The sequence below is a fragment of the Amblyraja radiata genome, chromosome 4, assembly GCF_010909765.2.
Source record: "Amblyraja radiata isolate CabotCenter1 chromosome 4, sAmbRad1.1.pri, whole genome shotgun sequence".
NCBI lineage: Eukaryota > Metazoa > Chordata > Chondrichthyes > Rajiformes > Rajidae > Amblyraja > Amblyraja radiata.
The window spans coordinates 96,867,314-96,888,413 of NC_045959.1; the positions used below are offsets into that span (position 1 = coordinate 96,867,314).

The following is a 21,100-nucleotide window of genomic DNA, read 5'->3' on the forward strand; positions in this document are numbered from 1 at the left end:
TTTCAGACTTTTGTGTCCTGAGATGCTGCCTCACCCATTGAGTTACTCCAGCATTTTGTGTCTATCTTCGATTTTACCAGCATCCATAGTTCTTTCTTACACATGCTGCATCTGTACTTGCCAACCACCCCAACCTCTAGTCAAGTGATATGGGGAGAAGGCAGGAACGGGGTACTGATTGTGGATGATCAGCCATCACTTTGGCCGTCAGTTCCGCGACAGTCCGTTGGCGCGCAAAGATTTTGTTCGCTACAAATATTTCAGAGCCCCGCGCGATGTCGCGCACAACTCCATACCCCTCCGCGCTTCTCAGTGGGACCGGCCCCGCGCGGCCACACGATGCCTGTGCGCCTCAACACAACCACCAGGTCGCGTAGTTTGCGTGCCAAGTGGGACAGGCCCTAAAGGGCGGAAAGGTGGCACAGTGGTAGAGTTGCTGCCTTACAGCACCAGAGATGTGGGTTCAATCCTGACTAGGGGTACTGTCTGTACGGAGTTTGTACCAGGTGCTCAGGTTTCCTCCCACACTCCAAAGCTGCGCAGGTTTGTAGGCTAATTGGCAGCGTAAAATTGTAACTTGACCCTAGTGCATGTAGGATAGTGCTAGTCGATGCAGACTCGCCTGGGCCGAAGGGCCTGTTTCCACGCTGCATCTTTAAACTAAACTAAACTAAAACTAACTAAGGTCAGGTAAAGGTGGCACTAATGTGAGAGGAGGGGCAGTGAATACTGAAGTAAAGCTGTTATATTTGAATAAGGAACAAAGTGGATAGGCTTGTGACACATTGGAAATTTGTAGGTACAACGTTGTGGGCATTACAGAGACATGGCTGAGAGGATCTGAGCAGGTAGTTGAATATCTAAGTTACACGTCCTATCAAGAGTATAGACAGGTGGGCAGAGGGGTGGGGTTGTTCTGCTGGTAAGGAATCAAATTCAGACCTTAGCAAGGGATTACATCTTAGGGTATTATACCCTTGCAATTTCTTAGCTCTACCCACTAGAATCCTTGGGGATAGAGCTAAGAAACAGCAAGGGTAAAAATACCTTGATGGGAGTTATTTACAGGGTCCTGAACAGTAGCCAGCATATAGGATACAAATTATTTCAGGAGATAAATCGGCATGTAACTAAGGCAATGTAGCGGTGGTCATGGGGAATTTCAAATGCAGGTAGACTGGGAAAATCAGGTTGGGACTGGATCCCAAGGAAATTTGTAGAGTGCCTTAGATAGTTTGGTTTCTTAGATAGACACATAAAACTGGAGTAACTCAGCAGGTCAGACAGCATCTCTGGAGAAAAGGAATAGGCAATGTTTTGGGTCGAGACCCTTCAGACTGAGAGTCAGGGGAAAGGGGAACGAGATATAGATGGTGATATGGAGAGATATAGAACAAATGAATGAAAGATATGCAAAAATATTACGATGATAAAGGAAACAGGCTATTGTTAGCTGTGGGTTAGGTTAGAGGAAGAAAGATTCTAAGAGCAGATTGAGGCTACTGTGGCTGACAAGGGAAGTGAAAGACAGTACAGAATAAAAACAGAAGGCAAAGATTAGTGGGAAGCTGGAGGATTGGGAAGCTTTTAAAAAACAACCGAAGGTAACTAAAAGACAATACGGGAAAAAAAGATGAAATATGAAAGTAAGCTAGCCAATAACATAAAAGAGAATAGCAAAAGTTTCCAGATATATAAAGAGGCATAAGTGGACGTTGGACTGGTGGAAATCATGCAGGTGACTTGATAATGGGGAATAAAGAAAAGGCAGAGGAACTGAATTTGATTTTTGCATCAGTCTTCACAGTGGAAGACACCAGCTCTGTGCTGGAAATTCATGAGAGTTAAAGCCATATCCCACGGTACGAGTTCATTCCAAGAGGTCTCCCGAGTTTTAAAAAAATCAAACTCGTGGTAAGCACAGAGAATGAACATAGCGGGTACGTCGGAGCTCGGGGATGTCTCTTAGCGGCTCGTTATGCGAACGGCGGGTACTCGGGAAGACTCGCTAACGGCCGGTATGCACAGGAAGACTCGTGAAGATTTTTCAACACGGTGAAAATTTTTTCAACATGTTGAAAAATGTCCACGAGAGCCCCGAGTGGCCATTACCGTAAATCTCTGAGTTTGAATCAGGGCAAACTTGGGAGAGCTCTTGGAATGAACTCGTACCGTGGGACAGGGCTATTAAGGGGTGGAAGTTAGTGGAGTGGATATTATTAAAGAGAAGGTACTTGGGAAACTGAAAGGGCTGAATGTGGATTGGTCTGGATTTCTGGACCGGATGGACTGCACCCCAGGGTTCTGAAAGAGGTAGCTTTAGACTTAGACATTGTGGAGGCATTAGGAGAAGGGTGGACCCAGCGAGGGTGACCACACAGAAAGATGGAGGACCAGATGGGTGGGGCTGATGCCACGTGCAGCGGCAGGCAGTAGATGGGGACTGTTCGGCACCAAAACGAGGCGACACTTTGTGTGCTGCCTAGGTGAGGTCTGCTACATGATTTTACCGGGTTGTATGCGATGCAAAACATTTCATTACACCTCGGTACATGAGACAATGAAGTATCATTCAATTATTGAACAAATCCTCTTGCGGTCCTATCGAGGCGTCTCCTGCGTGCCTGCCTCAGGCAAAGTCATCATAAGGTCATTCTCAAATCCCCCTTTGTTATAGCTGAGTGCCCAAATCACCCATTGGATTCATTCTGTCTGGAAGTGCATGAGCCAGCCTTGCTTGATACCATTGCCCCAATAATCTTACCTGTCAGCACGTTGCACCTCATTTCCAACAAATATCCTACTAGGATGGAGCCAATATGCAGGACAAATGGAAAAATATTTAGCCTACATCATGTCCACTTCAAAAGCAAGGTGATACACTGTTGATGGTTGAGCACCGGAATGCAAGCAACACAATAGACTATAGGCAACACTTGAACATATGGACAATTGGAGCGAGAGCTCTGAATTAATATAGACTCCTTTATGAAAACATTAAAAAACTGCCCAACGCTCAATATGTGTATGCCAGAGTCAATGAATGAAACTGCTTTCACTGTACAACACTGCCCCCTAACAACAATTTCCATGATGAGGCCTGGACAATGTTCCCTATAGCTCAGGAGTCACCTTTCAGTGAAGGCAAGCATTAATGATGAAATTTACCAATACCTTCTGAGGTCAAAATCGCCTTTGGTGGTCTGGGGCACAGGGTATTTGATGATCAAGATTGCAAACCTGATAAAAAATCACACTGTCCAATAATCAGTGGGAATTCCTGCTCTTGTGAATGTTCTCTCAATGTCCTCTCATCAACCAAGATCCAGCATCTAGACTCTAATTACACTCAGTTAGTTCCAATGGAGTCCACGTATTTTGCAGACCCATATCAGACTCCAGAAGAAGGCACTCTCTTTGGAGTTTCATCACATCAAATGGGCAGCATGGTGGCACAGCGGTAGAGTTGCTGCCTTACAGCGCTTTCAGTGCCAGAGACGCGGGTTCAATCCCGACTACGGGTGCCGTCTGTACGGAGTTTGTGCGTTCACCCCGTGACCGCGTGGGTTTTCTCCGAGATCTTCAGTTTACTCCCACACTCCAAAGACATGTAGGTTTATAGGTTAATTGACTTGGTAAGAATGCAAATTGTCTCTAGTGTGTGAAGGGCAGTGTTAATGTACGGGGATCGCTGGTCAGTGCGGACTCGGTGGTCCAAAGGGCCTGTTTCTGTGCTGTGCCTCTAAACTAAACTAAACTAAAAGATGTTCAGAGGAAATGATGAAACTATGTTGTCAGGGCTTCTTTGAGAAACGTTAGCCTTCACACTGACTCAAGGGAATCACTGGCTCACAACTGCTCAGGCAGGAGAACCATCATTCAGGATAATGCAGAGATCGGTGATTCCCTCGCTCAGGAACGCTGGAACTGTGGAAGGGTGCACCAGTCTGAAAGTACTCATCTGTCTGCTTCATCCAACGCCTCCTCACCCATTTGTGGCAAGGCTGTAGGGCCCTCATTGGCTGGAGAAGTGGTTAAGGAAGCCGGAGATCTGGGATGAAAGCATGCCATCTTCCATCTCAGGAGGGGAAAGGTGAGGAAGATGGATAGGGAATTGTTAGCTTTGTGCTTTGTCTTGCTTTTCCCATTACTGATCCTGCTAAAATATTGCTTCTTGCCTTTTTAAGGGCCTGTCCCACTTGGCCATCATTCGCGCACCATTTCCGCGACTTGCTAGCGCGTAGGCAGCGTGTAGGTAGCGCGGGACGGGGGCATGGAGTGGTGTGGAGGAGTGTGGAGTGGCGTGGAGGAGTGTGGACTTCGTCCTGAACGAAATCTTCGCGCGCCACTGGCCTGTTGCGTAACTGACGGCCAAAGTGACCCTGGCGCGGCACAACGTCTCACCTCCAACAGCAGCAGAAGCAGGCAGACGATCGCCGAGCTCGGCCTGAGGCTCACGGCCGATGCAGATCCGGATCCGCCCCCACTCCTACTCCCAGAGCGGGGCCAAGAGGATTGGAGATAGACACCAAATGCTGGACCGGCAGCATCTCTGGAGAGAAGCAATGGGTGACGTTTCAGGTCGAGACACTTCTTTCATAACTTTAGTTTAAAATATCTGCCACCTGCTGTTTTAAAATGAACAATTGATCTCACATCAATTTTCATTTGCAGAAGGGTGGCACAGTGCCGTAGTGGTAGAGCTACTACCTTACAGCGCCAGAGTCCCGGGTTCGATCCTCACTACGGGTGCTTGTCTGTACAGAGTTTGTACGTTCTCCCCGTGCCCTGCGTGAATTTTCTCCGCGTGCTCTGGCTTCCTCCCACACTCCAAAGACGTACAGTTTTGTTGGTTAATTGGTTTGGTATAGTTGTAAATTGTCCCTAGTGTGTGCGGGATAGTGTTAATGTGCGGGGATTGCTGGTCAGTGGGGACTCGTTGGGCCGAAGAGTCTGTTGCCGCTCTGTATCTCTAAACTAAACAAAACAAAACTAAAGCGAGTCCCAAATACATGTACACTTTCTAACTTTGCTCCTGAAAGGGATTGGTTCTTGGCCGTCAATTGTTTTCTCTTTATATTAATGATCTGGAGGAAAGAAGGAAATGTAAAGTTTCCATGTTGTCCATTGATATAAAAACAGGTAGAAGGCCATGCTATGATCAGGGCATTGTGATTCTGCAACAGGATATTGATGGATTGAGTTTAGCTTTGTTTAGAGACACGGCCGGAAACAGGCCCTTCGGCCCACCAAGCCCATGCCGACCAGCAATCCCTGCACATTAACAGTATCACACACACGCTAGGGCCAATTTACAAGTATTCCAAGCCAATTAACCTACAAACGTGCACGTCTTTGGAGTGTGGGAGGAAACCGAAGATCCCAGAGAAAAACCACGCAGGTCACGGGGAGAACGTACAAACTCTGTTTTGGTCTCACAATAAATCTATGTCATCCACCGTACAAGATTATATTAAAACCTATTGGCAGAATTAATCCAAATACTGCATTAATCCAAATGCTCCCCCCCCCCCCCACTGCCCTATTAGACAGAGGTGAGAGAACGCTGAGAGTCAAATCTACAACCAATTTACTCAAGCTTAAAGGAAGGTGACTTGCAGAGGATTGGATGAAGGTTAAAATGTGAAGATAAACAAAAGCACCCAAACATACAGGCCACTCACCTTAAAAAGGTATTTAATGTTCAGCGAAGGAGAATGGAGTAATATGCATTGTTGCCTGAACTGGTGGCTCACGTAACTGTGGTATTGTGAAGCAACTCCTGTTAGAGCATTTGAAGCCATGATGTCTCAAAAATAATGGTCAGCAAGTGTTAGCATTGGTAATGGGTCAAAAGTGTTGAGAAAAAACATCAGTTTGGATTTGAAACTATAAGATCTGGAACACCTTGCTGGTGCTAAAAGCCAACAATATCAAAAGACCACACCTCAGTTGAAAGAAACTCGAGAACAGCAAGTTGAGTAGATAATGGAGCTATTCTCTGAGCTCCTCAGTAAAGAGAATCATGCTTGGCACTACCTTCCTTAGAAGGCTTAGGAAGTTCGGCATGTCCCCTACAACTCTCACCAACCTCTACAGATGCACTGTAGAAAGCATTTTATCAGGGTGCATTGCAGCTTTGTTTGAGAACAGCTCCATCCATGACTGCAAGAAATTGCAGCGAATTGTGGTCACAGCCCAGACCATCACACAAACCAACCTCCCTTCCATTGACTCCATTTATGCCTCACGTTGCCCAGGAAGGATAACCAAGGATGAGTCGCACCCTGGCCACTCCCTCTTCTCCCCTCTCCCATCTGGTAAAAGGCACAGAAGTGTGAAAACGCACATCTCCAGATTCAGGGACAGTTTCTTCCCAGCTGTTATCAGGCAACTGAATCATCCTACCACAACAAGAGAACAGTTCTGAATTATTATCTACCTCATTGGAGACACTCAGACAATGTTTGATTGGACTTTACTGGCTTTATCTTGCACTAAACGTTATTCACATTATTCATTTATTAGATTGTAATCATGTATAGTTTCTCCGCTGACTGGTCAGCAAGCACCAAAAGCTTTTCACTGTGCCTTGGTGCACGAGACAATAAATTAAACAAACTAACTAACGAACTAAGGATGGAGCCGGGCAAGGAGTGAGGCCGGTAGGAGATGGGAGGTGACCGGGGTCTGGCCTCATGGTTGTCTGGGGGAGGCAGCCCTGGGGAACAAAGGATGGGCAAAGACAGTGCCGTGGTGTTTAAGGAAGGAGGCGACTGGAGGCCAGCAACAGCCTGGGGCTTGCCTGGAACGGGCACCGCTCATAACAACTAGACCGACGACTTTGAACATGGCACCAAAACCTGGTGCCTCATGCATGCAGCTCAGTAGATTATCCAGGTACACTTGCTGATCTGGGGTAAGGTGATACACTACTGGACTGGTTGCAAGGAAAAGATTTTCACTGTGTTAACAAGTAACATATGTGACAATAAAAAACACTATTGATTAGTCTGAAGAAGGGTCTTGACCCAAAACGTCGCCATTTCCTTCACTCCATAGATGCTGCCTCACCCGCTGAGTTTCTCCAGCATTTATGTCTACTATTGCTTATTGATTATGCATTCTGAGTACATATTGGGAGTAGCCATCTTGGGGAACGGCTGCTATCCAGCAGCTGTCCGTTTCAATTCACTTTTTAAATTAGTTTTAGTGAATTTTGTCCCATGTTTGTTGGGGAATTTGACCTTTTTATGTGGGGGGGAAGGGGGAAACTATTTTCTAGGTCCCTACCTGGTCGGTGAGGCAGCTTTTTCCCCGAGCTGCACCGTCGACCCGTCCTTGTGGCCTACCAGCGGGAGTGGAGTGGCGTTTTCCAGGCGGGGACCGCCCAGCACCTTCAGCTTCGGTGGCGGCACAGCACTGGAGCGTTATCGCGGAGCGGAGCGGGCGATGCCTTGCCTGGGTCGCCGCGCTGGAGCTCCGGTATGCCGAGACCGCCGTGATCAACACCGTCGAGCTGCGGGACTGTGGAGCGGCCAGCCGCGGGCGGCGGCGCCGACTTTAACATCGGGAGCCTCGGAGCACCAACCGACGCGGCCCTGTCGGCTTCCGAAGCCACGGACTCCAGTAGGGAATCGGCCGTTCCAGCCGTCCCAGCCGCTGTGAGGACTCTCCCGACGCCGGAGCAACACCACCCGGCGAGAACGGTCAGGAACATCGGGCCTCCGTAGAGCCAACTGTGGAGGCCTCAATAGGCCTGACTATGGGAGAACTGGGGATGGGGACTGGACATTGTGCCTTCCCCCACAGTGGTAACCATTGTGGGGGGATGTTTTTTTTGTGTGTAAATGATTATTTCATTCTGTGTCCAAGATGGCTGCCGGAAGGGAGAGTGTACGCTGGCGCGCTTTAGCTGCCGCTGCTCTCTCTTCATATTGTGTTTTTGATTTTTGTCTTTGGATTGGATTCTGTCTTTAATTTGTGTACTGGTGATGTCTTTACTATTTATTTTATTCCGCTTACATGTTTTTACTCTATTTGCTAAATTTTGTAAGGTGTCCTTGAGACTCTTGAAAGGCGCCCATAAATAAAATTTATTATTAAAAATGTATTAAAGTGAGGTACTGATGTATGTTGGCCAATTAGTTATGGTCATTATGAAAAAATATGACAATTCTGGCTTTACGTGGACATCCTAACAGTTGTGCATTCTATGAATATTTTTTAACTGGCTGATCAATCAGTTGAACAACTAAAGTAATAGAAATGTTGTTAGTGACCAACATTTTGCAAAGAAAACTCATCTAACATAGACATGACCTCTTGAAGCCGCATGAACCTGTATATGTAAAGAGAAGGTATATTGAAATGAGATAGGCAGAATGACATGAGCATGCTCTTATTTATTTCACGACCACAACACCGGATTATGTAGAATGAAATCAGAAATTAACACAAAAACTTAGCGGTTCAGACGGCATCACAGACAAGAGAAAAGGAATACATTTTATGTCAAAGGCTTTCTATCTAATCTGGCAAAGAACAAACATAATTTATTTTTAAGTTGCGGAGGGGATGGACCCGTGCAGAGGATGTCACTCGAACTATCCTTGATTGGACTGTACTGGAGTTATCTTGCACTAAACATTATTCCCTTATCGTGTATATATACATTGTAATGGTTCCATTGTAATCATGTATTGTCTTTCTGTTGACTCATTAGCACGCAACAAAAGCTTTTCACTGTACCTCGGTACACGTGACAATAAACTAAACTGAACTGGGTTAGTACAAAGGATAGGGTATCTGATAGGAAGAGACCAGAATTACCATGGTGATAAATTGTAGATGAAGCCAACTGTTTGATAGTTAATGAGGACAGTTAGCGAGAGCGAGGACAGAAGCAGGAACATATGAAAACTGCCAATTGCAAGTCAGAGCTGTAAGAAACACCCAGCAGATCATGGGAGAGAATAAAAACTGAGCTAATATTACGGATAAAGACCTACTGTACTAATGGCCAGTTCCATGACAGACAGGAAAAGCAAGTTACCTGAAACTGTTGCGTTTGATCTCGAGTCCAGAAGGCTGTGTTGGCCCAGATGTAAGGAGTCATTTAGTTTAGTTCAGTTTAGTTTAGAGATACAGCGTGGAAAAAGGCCCTTCGGCCCACCGTGCCGACCAGCAAACCCTGTAAATCAGCACTATCCTACACACACTAGCGACAATTTATCATTAATTAATTATACCAAGCCAATTAACCTACAAACCTGAACGTCTTTGGAGTGTGGGAAGAATCCGGAACTCCCCGCGGAAAACCCACGCAGGTCACGGGGAGAACGGACAAACTCCATACAGACAAGCACCTGTAGTCAGGATTGAACCCGGGTATCTGGCGCCGTAAGACAGCAACTCTACTGCTGCGCCACCATACTGCCAGTGTGGAGTAATTGTTCCTTAAGATTAACAGGGCCTTTTTAGCACTGGACATCACGCAGATAGGCATCTATATGTGTACCCTGTGCATCCATCCGTTAACATCACGCAGCAGAGTCTGGGCTTCTGCCTTCCTGGACCTCATTTTCACTGGACCATGTCCTCTCAGGCGCAAGTGCCAGTGTTGAGCTGAACATGGTGCAACAGTGCCCTCTGCTGGACAAAGTACAGCTGGTGCTTCCAGTCTCGGGGACTGGAGTAACTTAGCGGGACAGGCAGCATCTCTGGAGAGAACGAATGGTGACATCTCGGGTTAAGACCCTTCTTCAGACCAGCATCTTAAGGCTTGAAAGGCTTTAAAAACGTTTGTATTCATTACAAAAACGTTTGTATCCAAAAAGGTTGATGAAGGCAGAGCTGTAGACATTGTATATATGGATTTCAGAAAAAAACATTCAACAAGGTTCTGCATGGTAGGCTGCTTTGGAAGGTTAGATTCCATTAGATTCCATTAGATTCAAGGAGAGAAAGCTGAGTGGATAGTAAATTGGCTTCATGAAAGGAAGCAAAGGGTGATGGTGGAAGGTTGCTTTTCGGACCGGAGGCCTGTGATTAGTAGTGTGCCTCAGGGTTTGATGCGCGGCCCATTGCTGTTTATCATCTATATCAATGATTTGGATGAAAACATACATGGCATGGTGAGAAAGTTTGCAGATAACACTTTAGTGAGTGGGATTGTTGATAGTGAAGAATGTTTTGTCAGAAATTGCAGCAAGATCTTGATCAATTGGTCAGGTGGGCTGAGGAATGGATGATGGAATTTAATACTGAGAAATGCGAGGTGTTGCATTTTGGAAAAAATAACGTGCAGGACCGAAACAGTGAAAGGGTAGGCTTCTGGGAAGGGTTGTAGAGCAGAGGGATCTATGAGTGCAGGTACTTAGTTCATTGACAGTAGCACCATAGGCAGATGGGGTGGTCAAAAAGGCTTTTGGCACATTGGCTTTCATCAGTCAGAGTATTCAGTATAGAAATAGGGAGGTCATGTTGCAGATGTATAAGACAACGGTAAGGCCACATTTAGAGTATTGTGTTCAGTTTTTGGCATCATGTTATAGGAAAGATGTTTTCAAGCTGGAAATGTTGCAGAGAAGATTTTCCAGGATGTTGCCAGGGCCCTATGGCCTGAGCATTGGGGAGAGGTTGAGTAGGCTAGGGCTCTTCCTAGGAACGCAGGAGGATGAGGGTGATGTTATAGAGGTGTACAAAATCATGAGAGGAAGAGATCGGATAAGACGCACAGAATCTCTTGCCCAAAGTAGAGGAATCGAGAACCAGAGGACAAAGGTTTAAGGTGAGGGGGAAAAGATTTAATAGGAACTTAAGGGGTAACTTTTTAACACAAAGGGTGGTGAGTATATGGAACAAGCTGCTGGAGGAGGTAGTTGAGACAGGCACTATCTCACCATTTAAGAAACATTTAAACATGGTCATGAATAGGACAGGTTTAGAGGGATATGGGCCAAACGCAGGCAGGTCGGACCAGTATAGACGGGACATGTTGGTTGGTGTGGGCAAGTTGGGATGAAGGGCCTGTTTCCATGCTTTGTGAGTCTATGATTATGGCTATGACTACCCTTAGGTAACATGGAGCCTAGAAGGATGGAAACAGATCCTTCATTCCAAAGAATCCATGGTAACCACTGACCACCCAGTTACACTAATCCTGCAATAATCATCATATATTATCAACTCACCCCATTTACCTATATACCAAGGGGAATTCATCTCCCAATTTACACATCTTGATGTGGAAGGAATCAGGAGCAGCTGAGAGAAACCCATACAGTCACAGAGGGAATGTGAAAACTCCAAACAGAACAGCTCCCAATACCAGATTGAACCTGGTCTTTGTCACTTTAACACAAGAATATTCCCCAGGATACTGTGCCTGTTAACATCCTCTTAAAAAACACATTGACATTCATTCTTTCTAGGCAGGACCCTCGCTCGAGGCCGAAGTGAGGTCACACGCTATATGGAGACCAGCACCTCATGTTCTGCTTGGGGAGCTAACAACCCAACAGCATGAACATAGAATTCTCCAATTTTAATTAATACCCCTCCTAACCCCTTTCTCCCTCCTGTGCCCTCATCTCCCACTCTTATTCACACTCATTTCTCCCATAACCTGATCCTTTCCCCTCCTTCGTACACTCACCTCTTATCCCCGAGTCCCTCATTTCCCTTTCATTCCCTCCCTTTTCCTACCTCCTGTGCCCCCTGACCCTTCCACCTATATCCATCCCTTTGGTTTTGTATTTCACTCCTCTTCTCACCTTTTCTGACATTATTCGTCTCCTTTTCATGTCTCTCATTTATCACATACTTCAACCATTTGCCAATCAAACCGCCTCACTGGTATCCGCCAACGGGATCCCATCACTAGCCACATCTCCCCATCTCCACCCCTTTCCACTTTCCGCCAGAGACCGTTCCCTCCACAACTCCCTGATTAGCTAGCTCATCACTTCCCACCCAAACCACCCCCTCCCAGATACCTTCCCCTGTAACTGCAGGAGATGCAACACCTGTCCCTTTACCTCCTCCCTCGATTCTGTCAAGGGATGCCGACAGTCCTTTCAGGTGAGGCAGAGGCTCACTTGCACCTCCTCCAACCTCATCTACTGTATCTGCTGTTCCAAGTGTGGACTCCTATACAATGCATTCAGAAAGTATTCAGACCCTTTCACTTTTTTCACATTTTGTTACGTTACAGCCTTATTCTAAAATGGATTAAATTCTTTTTTTTTCCAATCATCAATCTACACACAATACCCAATAATAAAAAAGCAAAAACAGAGGTTTGGACATTTTTGCAAAGTAATTAAAAAGAAATAACTGAAATATCGCATTTACATAAGTATTCAGACCCTTTACTCAGTACTTTGTTGAGGCACCTTTGGCAGTGATTACAGCCTCAAGTCTTCTTGGGTATGACACTACAAACTTGGCACACCTGTATTTGGGTAATTTCTCCCATTCTTCTCTGCAGATCCTCTCAAGCTCTCTCAGGTTGGATGGGGAGCGTTGATGCACAGCTATTTTCAGGTCCCTCCAAAGGTGTTCAATCAGTTTCAAGTCCAGGCTCTGGCTGGGCCACTCAAGGACATTCACAGACTTGTCACAAAGCCACTCCTGCATTGTCTTGGCTGTGTGCTTAGGGTCATTGTCCTGTTGGAAGGTAAACCTCCGCCCCAGTCTGAGGTCCAGAACGCTCTGGAGCAGGTTTTCATCAAGGATCTCTGTGTACTTTGCTCCGTTTTTCCCTCAATCCTGACTAGTCTCCCAGTTCCTGCCGCTGAAAAACATCCCCACAGCATAATTCTGCCACCACCATGTTTCATCGTAGGTATGGTATTGGCCAGGTGATGAGCGGTGCCTTGTTTCCTCCAGACGTGACGCTTGGCATTCAGGCCAAAGAGTTCAATCTTGGTTTCATCAGACCAGAGAATCTTGTTGCTCATGCCTTTTGGCAAACTCCAAGCAGGCTGTCATGTGCCTTTTACTGAGGAGTGGTTTCTGTATGGCCACTACCATAAAGGCCTGATCGATGGAGTGCTGCAGATGTAGTTGTCCTTCTGGAAGGTTCCCCCATCTCCACAGAAGATCTCTGGAACTCTGTCAGAGTGACAATCAGGTTCTTGGTCACCTCCCTGAGCAAGGCCCTTCTCCCCCGATTGCTCAGTTTGGCCAGCTCTATGAAGAGTCCTGGTGGTTCCAAAGTTCTTCCATTTAAGAATGACGGAGGCCACTGTGCTCTTCGGGACCTGCAATGCTGCAGAAATTATGTTATACCCTTCCCCAGATCTGTGTCTCGACACAATCCTGTCTTGGAGGTCTACAGCCAATTCCGTCGTTTTCATGGCTTGGTTTTTTCTCTGACATGCACTGTCAACTGTGGGACCTTATATAGACAGGCATGTGCCTTTCCAAATCATGCCCAATCAATTTAATTTACCACTGGTGGACTCCAATCAAGTTGTAGAAACATCTCAAGGATAATCAATGGAAACCGGATGAACCTAAGCTCAATTTTGAATGTCATAGCAAAGGGTCTGAATACTTATGTAAATGTGATATTTCAGTTATTTATTTTTATTTACTTTACAAAAATTGCTAAACACCTGTTTTCGCTTCTTCATTCTGGGGTATTGTGTGTAGATTGATGATTAAAAAAAAGAATTGAATCCATTTTAAAATAAGGCTGTAACGTAACAAAATGTGGAACGAGTGAAGGGGTCTGAATACTTTCTGAATGCACTGAGATCAAGCACAGACTGGCCAATCCTTTTGCTGAACATCTTCGCTCAGTCCCTCTAGGTCTACACGGTCTCCCAGTTGCTCAACACTTTAATTCCCCTATACTGACCTTTTTGTCCTGGGTCTCTTCCACTGTCTGAGTGAAGCCAAATGCAAATTGGAGGAACAGCACCTCATATTTCGCCTGGGCAGCTTACACCCCAGCAGTATGAGTATTGATTTCTCTAACTTCAAGTAATCCTTGCATCCCCACTCTCTCTGTCCCTCCCCACTCTAGTCATCGTACTAGTTTCACTATCATCCTGTTGAGTTCCTTTGTGTGTATTACTCGTTCTCATCTTCCCCACAAACAACAACGGATCATTGTGGGCTCCACCTTGCCATGATCATCATTGGTGGCTTTGATCTGTCCTTCTGCATACCTTTCATTAATTTGTTCTATGTACCTTGTAATATCTCTCAGTTCCCTCTCCCCTAACTCTCAATCTGAGGAAGGGTCTTGACCCAAAATGTCACCTATGTCGTTTTTCCAGAGATGCTGCCTGACTTGCTGAGTTACTCCAGCTTTTTGTGCCTATCTTCCACCTATCACTCACCCGGCTTTGTCCCACCCCCACCTCCCTTTTCCCTTCCTAATATAATCAGTCTGAAGAGGGTATCCCAACCTGAAACATCGCCTGTCCAGTCCCTTCGCAGATGCTGCCCGACTGCTGAATGAATCTAGCATTTTGCATTTTGCTCAAGATTCCAGTTTCTGCGGTTTCTTGTGTCTACAATTCATAAATGTTCAGCGGTCCAGGCATCTGGAGAAACACAAACACTATCTGAAACCTTGTGTTTGTCTTTTCAACCAAACCCACTTTCCAAGCATGGGACAATGGGACCCTCTTTCAAAAACATCTTGTGCAAGTGAATCATCGTCAATTAGGTCAGAATTCAACCACAAACATAAAAAACTTGAGCAAGAACTTTGAAAATATGCTGTGCTCGGGTGAAACACATTAGGAGATTTTTCCAGCCAGACCAGTTCTCGCTGCCAATCCCTCTGAGTTTGATAATTATATTTATGGGAGATCAATGATTTTATCTACATCTATATATCTCTATATTAGGTAGATAAATATACTGCATTTAAACAAAACAGAAACATGAGTTTTTACATTGTTTACAGTACCTCAATGTTTCATGCACAAATATGCTCATTCCCATTTTATCAATAGTGGATGTTTTTTCTGATACTAAGTGCCACATCAGAGTAACTGAATAGCTGGGATTTACAAATAGCAAGGCATAGCATACTCCCTCAGTAGCAAATCATTAAAACAACCTCTCGGCAAAAGTACACAATGACGGTGAAATGTTGGAAGGAACTGCAGATGCTGGTTTAAACCGAAGATAGACACAAAAAAGCTGGCTTTACTCAGCGGGTCAGTCAGCATCTTTGGGGAAAAGGAATAGGTGACGTTTTGGGTCAAGGTCCTTCTTCGTCTGACGAAGGGTCTCGACCTGAAACGTCAGACCGAAGAACAGTCTCGATCGGAAATGTCACCTATTCCTTTTCTCCAGAGATGCTGACTGACCTGCAGAGCTACTCCAGCTTTTTGTCTATCTTCGATGGTAATATATTGTTAGACTTTTACATCAGCAGACAGTGCTGTCAGCAACCCCATGCAAAGACAGGTCTAAGAGATTTGAGGCAGGCTCTGGTATAATTAAACTATCTCCAGTGTGCGGAAAGCTGTACATCAATAGGTTTCATTGTTTTTGTCTATTATCTTGCAATATTCATTTTATTATTGTCCAGATGTTAAAATCAAATACACAGCTTACTTCTACCATTATGCAATTGAGATCAATTATTTTCCAAAGTAACATCCGAGACCAAAGAAGGTTGACAGGTGATTTGCTGGACGTGTAGAAGATCTGAATGGTTTGCGTAGAATAGAGAAACCTAATCCCAGGTGTTGTTGGCCAATGACCTCTAGTTCAAACACATAAGGTGATGTTGGAAAAAGCATAAATGGAGAGCATTTATCATCTGGAACTCCCTCGATGTAAGTGGGATAGAAACAAAGTGAAAGAATGAAGTTACATACGATATTTATAACAACTGCCAATGTGAGTTACAATATATCTGAGCTCATTGAATAACTAAAGGGAAATAATGCAACATTTTATTATTATATCAATTCAAACTCAAGAACAATGGATGGAGCAAAGGGGAAAATACAGAATGCAGAATCTAGTTCTCAGCATTGTAGCGCATTGTAGCACATCAGTTCCTTAGACAAAGTCCAATGTCCTCAATGCGGTAGTGGTGAATTTACAGGGGGTTTTGACGTGAATGATGGAGGAATGGAAACGCTGTGATAATTGTCCATCATTAGAAAGATGTTCTCTCATACTAACCACATGGTAATTTCAATCAACCAGAAACTGTGCAACTGTACATGAATGTTGCAATGTTTGGGCGTTGTTGGGTTTGCATTAAGAGGCCTCCAGCAGAGTATGGGAAAATCCAGCTCCAACCGATCTCAACAACCAAACTCAGCCAAATCTCAGTTGATGTGATGCAGCATTCAGGCAATGCTTGCATTTGCACATACTTCGAATCAGAGCTCTTAAGACATTTGCAAATCAGTCAATTAAACATATGAGGTGATTGGCCTTATACTCAACATCTGCAAGACCAAGGACCTCCAGCAACATGCCTCTGGAGCCCTGCACTGCCCTTCCACAATAAATGTCCACAGTTAGACTCTGGAAAGCGTGGGCCAATCGCCATATCTCGAGAGCCATTTCTTGGCAAGGCAGCTGGCGTTGATGAAATGCAAAACTGCCTTCTATGTGTCAGCAAAGCCTTGGTCGATCAAGGGGAAGATACTTGAAAATCAAGACTTCACAGGAAGGAATGATGATCACTGCCCTCTTCATAACATGTCTGAGATTTGGATCGCCTACAACAAGCATCCCAAAGCATGGGGGGAAAATATCACAAGTGCTGGCTCTGTAACATCCTCCAAATTCACTGGAAGGGTAAATGAAGACCAACATCCACGTTACTGAGGAGTCTTTTCTTTTGCTGTTTTGTTCTGTGTTTAATGTGTTTACGTATGTTTTTAGTGTACCTTTAGTTTTTGTATTATGTGCGAGTGGGGAGGGTTGGGAGAAACCTTTTTTATTTCTTTCCTCGATGGAGATGTGATTTTTAAAATCGTATCTCCATCTGCACAGTGGCTTTAACATCGTGGAGCTGGCGGTCCCTTTGTTTGGGCTCGACTGCGGGAGCTCCAACCGCAGGAGCTTCGACCACGCCGACCGCGGGATCTTCGATCGCCCGGATCACGGGAGCTACGATCGCCCGGATCACGGGAGCTTCGATCGCCCGGATCACGGGAGCTACGATCGCCCGGATCACGGGAGCTACGATCGCCCGGATCACGGGAGCTACGATCGCCCGGATCACGGGAGCTACGATCGCCCCGACTGCAGAAGTTTCGATTGCCCCCGACCGCGGGAGAAAAGGAGGAAAGGAGGTATAAGTTATTTGCCTTCCATCACAGTGGGGAATGTGAGGTCACCGAAAAACCAAGATGGACGTGCTGCCTGCGCTGGTGAGGACTTGGAGGACGTGCCTTGAGTGCAGTGATCTCGCTGTTTGCGCGGACATCACGCCATGAGAACATCCCGGAGTCTAGTGCCAGTGTGGATGGCTTTCTGACTGTTCGGGTGGACAGGGACTGCAGGGAGAGTGACAGCAGTTGATACAGCTCTGGTCACTTCATGGTGAAGGAGCATGTGTGTGTGGCCCGGACATTGAAGGAGCGTGTGTGTGTGGCCCGGACATTGAACTGATGGCTGTGGGTCTCCGCTAATGCTGTGTGCCTTAGGGATTCTCACACGCCGCTGTGGTGGCTGTTTTAGTCTATGTTTAACTTTTATGTGGTTATGTATCTTGTTGCTTTTTTGTGTGACTGTTGGCAAATAAAATTCCGTGTATGTTTACATACTTGGCTAATAAATTAATTAAAATTAGTTATTCTCAGTCGGCAGCTCATGTCATTGGCATGGCCGACACCGGACTCCAGAAACAGACATCTCATTGCGAACAGCTGTACTGCAAGAGGGTGTTGCAAGGTGGTCAGAGAAGAAAAATTAACAATGTGCTCAAAGTCTTTTTAAGAAATGCAATATCCCCACTGATACCTGGTACCTCTGGCCCTTGCCTGGTCAAATTCACAAAGAAGCATTTGGAGAGGTATTGAGAATCCTGAAACCATTCATTGAGATAGTGCAGAAGGTACGAGTAAGCTATCGACCACCTCACAAACTACCCGTGCAACAAGACTGTTCATTAGTCGTTTCATACCCCATTTGTGGAAGAGTTCACAGTTCACACACTAGTCTCACCTGAGAACCCAAAATAGCTGGGGTGCAAACAGTTCATCCTCAATCTGAGGGAAAAGCGTGGGGAGAAGGAAAAAGGAGAAGAATTGCAAAATATGAGGTGTTCCAAATCCAAGCACTAGTCTGAATGGAGCCGGAGGCAGAAGAATTCAGAGGGTTAGAGAAATCGTTATTCATACCACTGGGCTGTAAGCTGCCCAAGCGAAATATGAGATGCTGTTCCTCCAATTTGCGTTCAGCCTCAATGGTGGAGACCTGGGACAGAAAGGTCTGTGTGGGAATGGGAAGGAGAATTAAAGCGTTTAGTCACCGGGAGATAATAGACAATAGACAAGACAATAGGTGCAGGAGTAGGCCATTCGGCCCTTCGAGTCAGAACCGCCATTCAATATGATCATGGCTGATCATCCCCAATCAGTACCCCATTCCTGCCTCCTCCCCATATTCCCTGACCCCGCTATCTTTAAGTGCCCTATCTAGCTCTCTGTTGAAAGTATCCAGATAAACAGCCACCACCGCCCTCTGAGGCAGAGAATTCCACAGACTCACAACTCTCTGTGTGAAAAAGTGTTTCCTCATCTCCGTTCTAAATGGCTTACCCCTTATTCTTAATCTGTGGTCCCTGGATCTGGACTCACCGAACATTGGGAACATGTTTCCTGCCTCTAGCGTGTCCAAACCCTTAATAATCTTATATGTTTCAATGTACCCCTCTCATCCATCTAAATTCCAGAGTATACAAGCATATGACAGTCCCGCCATCCTGTGAATTAACCTTGTAAACCTACGCTGCACTCCCTCAATGGCAAGAATGCCTTCCTCAAATTAGGGGACCAAAACTGCAGACAATACTCCAGGTGTGGTCTCATTAGGGCCCTGTACAACTGCAGAAGGACATCTTTGCTCCTTTACTCAACTCCTCTTGTTATGAAGGCCTACATGCCATTCGCTTTCTTCACTGCCTGCTGTACCTTCATGCTCACTTTCATTGACTGATGAACAAGGACCCCCAGATCCCGTTGCACTTCCCCTTTTCCCAACTTGACACCATTTAGATAATAATCTGCCTTCCTGTTTTTGCTACCAAGGTGGATAACCTCACATTTATCCACAGTGCAATATGGTTGTGCCCTCCATAAACTGCACCTGCCCACTCACCCAACCTGTCCAAGTCACCCTGCATTCTCATATCATCCTACTCACAGTTCACACTGCCACCCAGCTTTGTGTCATCTGCAAATTTGCTAATTTTTACTTTGAATCCCCTCATCTAAATCATTGATGTATATTGTAAATATCTGCAGTCCCAGCACCGAGCCTTGCGGTACCCCACAAGTCACTGCCTGCCATTCTGAAAGGGACCCGTTAATCCCTACTCTTTAGATCAGATAGGTTCAAGTGGACAGCGAAGGTGTTCATCGAAACGATCGCCCATTCCATGTTTAGTGTCACCGATGTATAAAAGACTGCATCTTGAACAATGGATACAGTAGATGAGGTTGGAGGAGATGCAAGTAAAACTCTGCCTAACGTGAAAGGACTGTTGGGGTCCCTGGACAGAGTCGAGGGAGGAGGTATAGGAACAGGTGTTGCATCTCCTATGGTTGCAGCGGAAGGTACTTAGGGAGGGGATGGTTTGGGTGAGAAGGGAGTTGCGGATGGACTGGTCTCTGCGGAAAGCGGAAAGGGGTGGAGATGAGAAGATGTGACTAGTGTTGGGATCCCGTTGGAGGTGGCGAAAATGTCGGAGGATTATGTGTTGTATGCGATGGCTGATGGGATGAAAGGTGAGGACCAGGGGGACTCTGTCCCTGTTGCGACTAGGGGGAGGGGCAGCAAGGGCAGAGCTGTGGGGTACCGGGGAGGCATGAGTGAGGGACTCACCTATGATGGGAGAAGGAACCCCCCGTTCACTAAAAAATGAGGACATCTCGGATGTCCTAGTATGGAACACCTCATCTTCAGCACAGATGCAGCACAGACGGAGGAATTGGGAGTAGGGGATAGAGTCTTTGCAGGAAGCAGGGTGGGAAGAAGTGTAGTCAAGATAGTTGTGGGAGTAAGTGAGCTTTAATAGATATCCTGGTTAAGTCAATAAATGTTTGATAACTTTTCAGCCAGTTAATCCAGTAAAGCTAAGCAGAATTGTAAACATAATCATTCAGAAAATTCTGAACAGCAAAATGTCGAATAACTGAATAGATTTACAAGGCAAGAAATCAGATGTTTGGCACAACTTTCTTGTAAAGAAAATGATAGTAATTTAGTGAAGTGCACGCATTATGAAACAGCTTTCAAATAACAGCTGTCCCTGCCATCATTCAAATATCATCTGGAACACATGTCGTCAAATTTGACCCAGTGTCTTCAAACAAGTCATTTCAAAAAGAAATCAGCAGAAACACCTGAGTTTGTATTACGCGTCTGACAGCTTTAGACAGAAATCAGTCTACAACTTTGGCCAAACGTGTCGACATTAAAAATGGCTGGAAACCGCTGGTCTGCAAACCCCAAGTACGAGAGGGGGACTTTGTATGTCGAAAGGAACTGCAGATACTGGTTTACACGAAAGTAAGACACAAAATGCTGGAGTAACTCAGCGGGACAGCAGCGCCTCTGGAGAGAAGGAATGGGTGACGTTTCGGGTCGAGACCCTTCTTCAGACTGTGATTATGGTCATGAAGTTTGGAACTAAAATATGGGGGAAAATGAAGCAGGAACTGAAGGAATTACTAGAATCCAGGAACCGCTTTTCACTTATTTTGGTCAAATGGAGCTCAAAGAGAAATCAACGGTATGTGTCCCAGTTTACATCACACTGACAAGCTCATTGGCCTCGGGATGATACGAATCAATGGTTCAATGCCTGATGAAAAAGGAATAAAACTGATCAATGATAAACTGGAAACTTTTGACAATGGTTTGAAGAAAC

The 21,100-nt window shown here is 45.5% G+C and overlaps 1 long non-coding RNA gene across 1 annotated transcript; it reads right to left on the bottom strand.

The window, feature by feature from the left end:
• Positions 1-606: 606 nt before the first annotated feature.
• Positions 607-19,678, bottom strand: LOC116971748. The gene is made up of 3 exons (XR_004411608.1): positions 19,573-19,678; positions 4,626-4,628; positions 607-617 (listed from the first exon to the last, which is right to left on the bottom strand). It is a non-coding gene; the product is annotated as an uncharacterized LOC116971748 (long non-coding RNA).
• Positions 19,679-21,100: the final 1,422 nt, after the last annotated feature.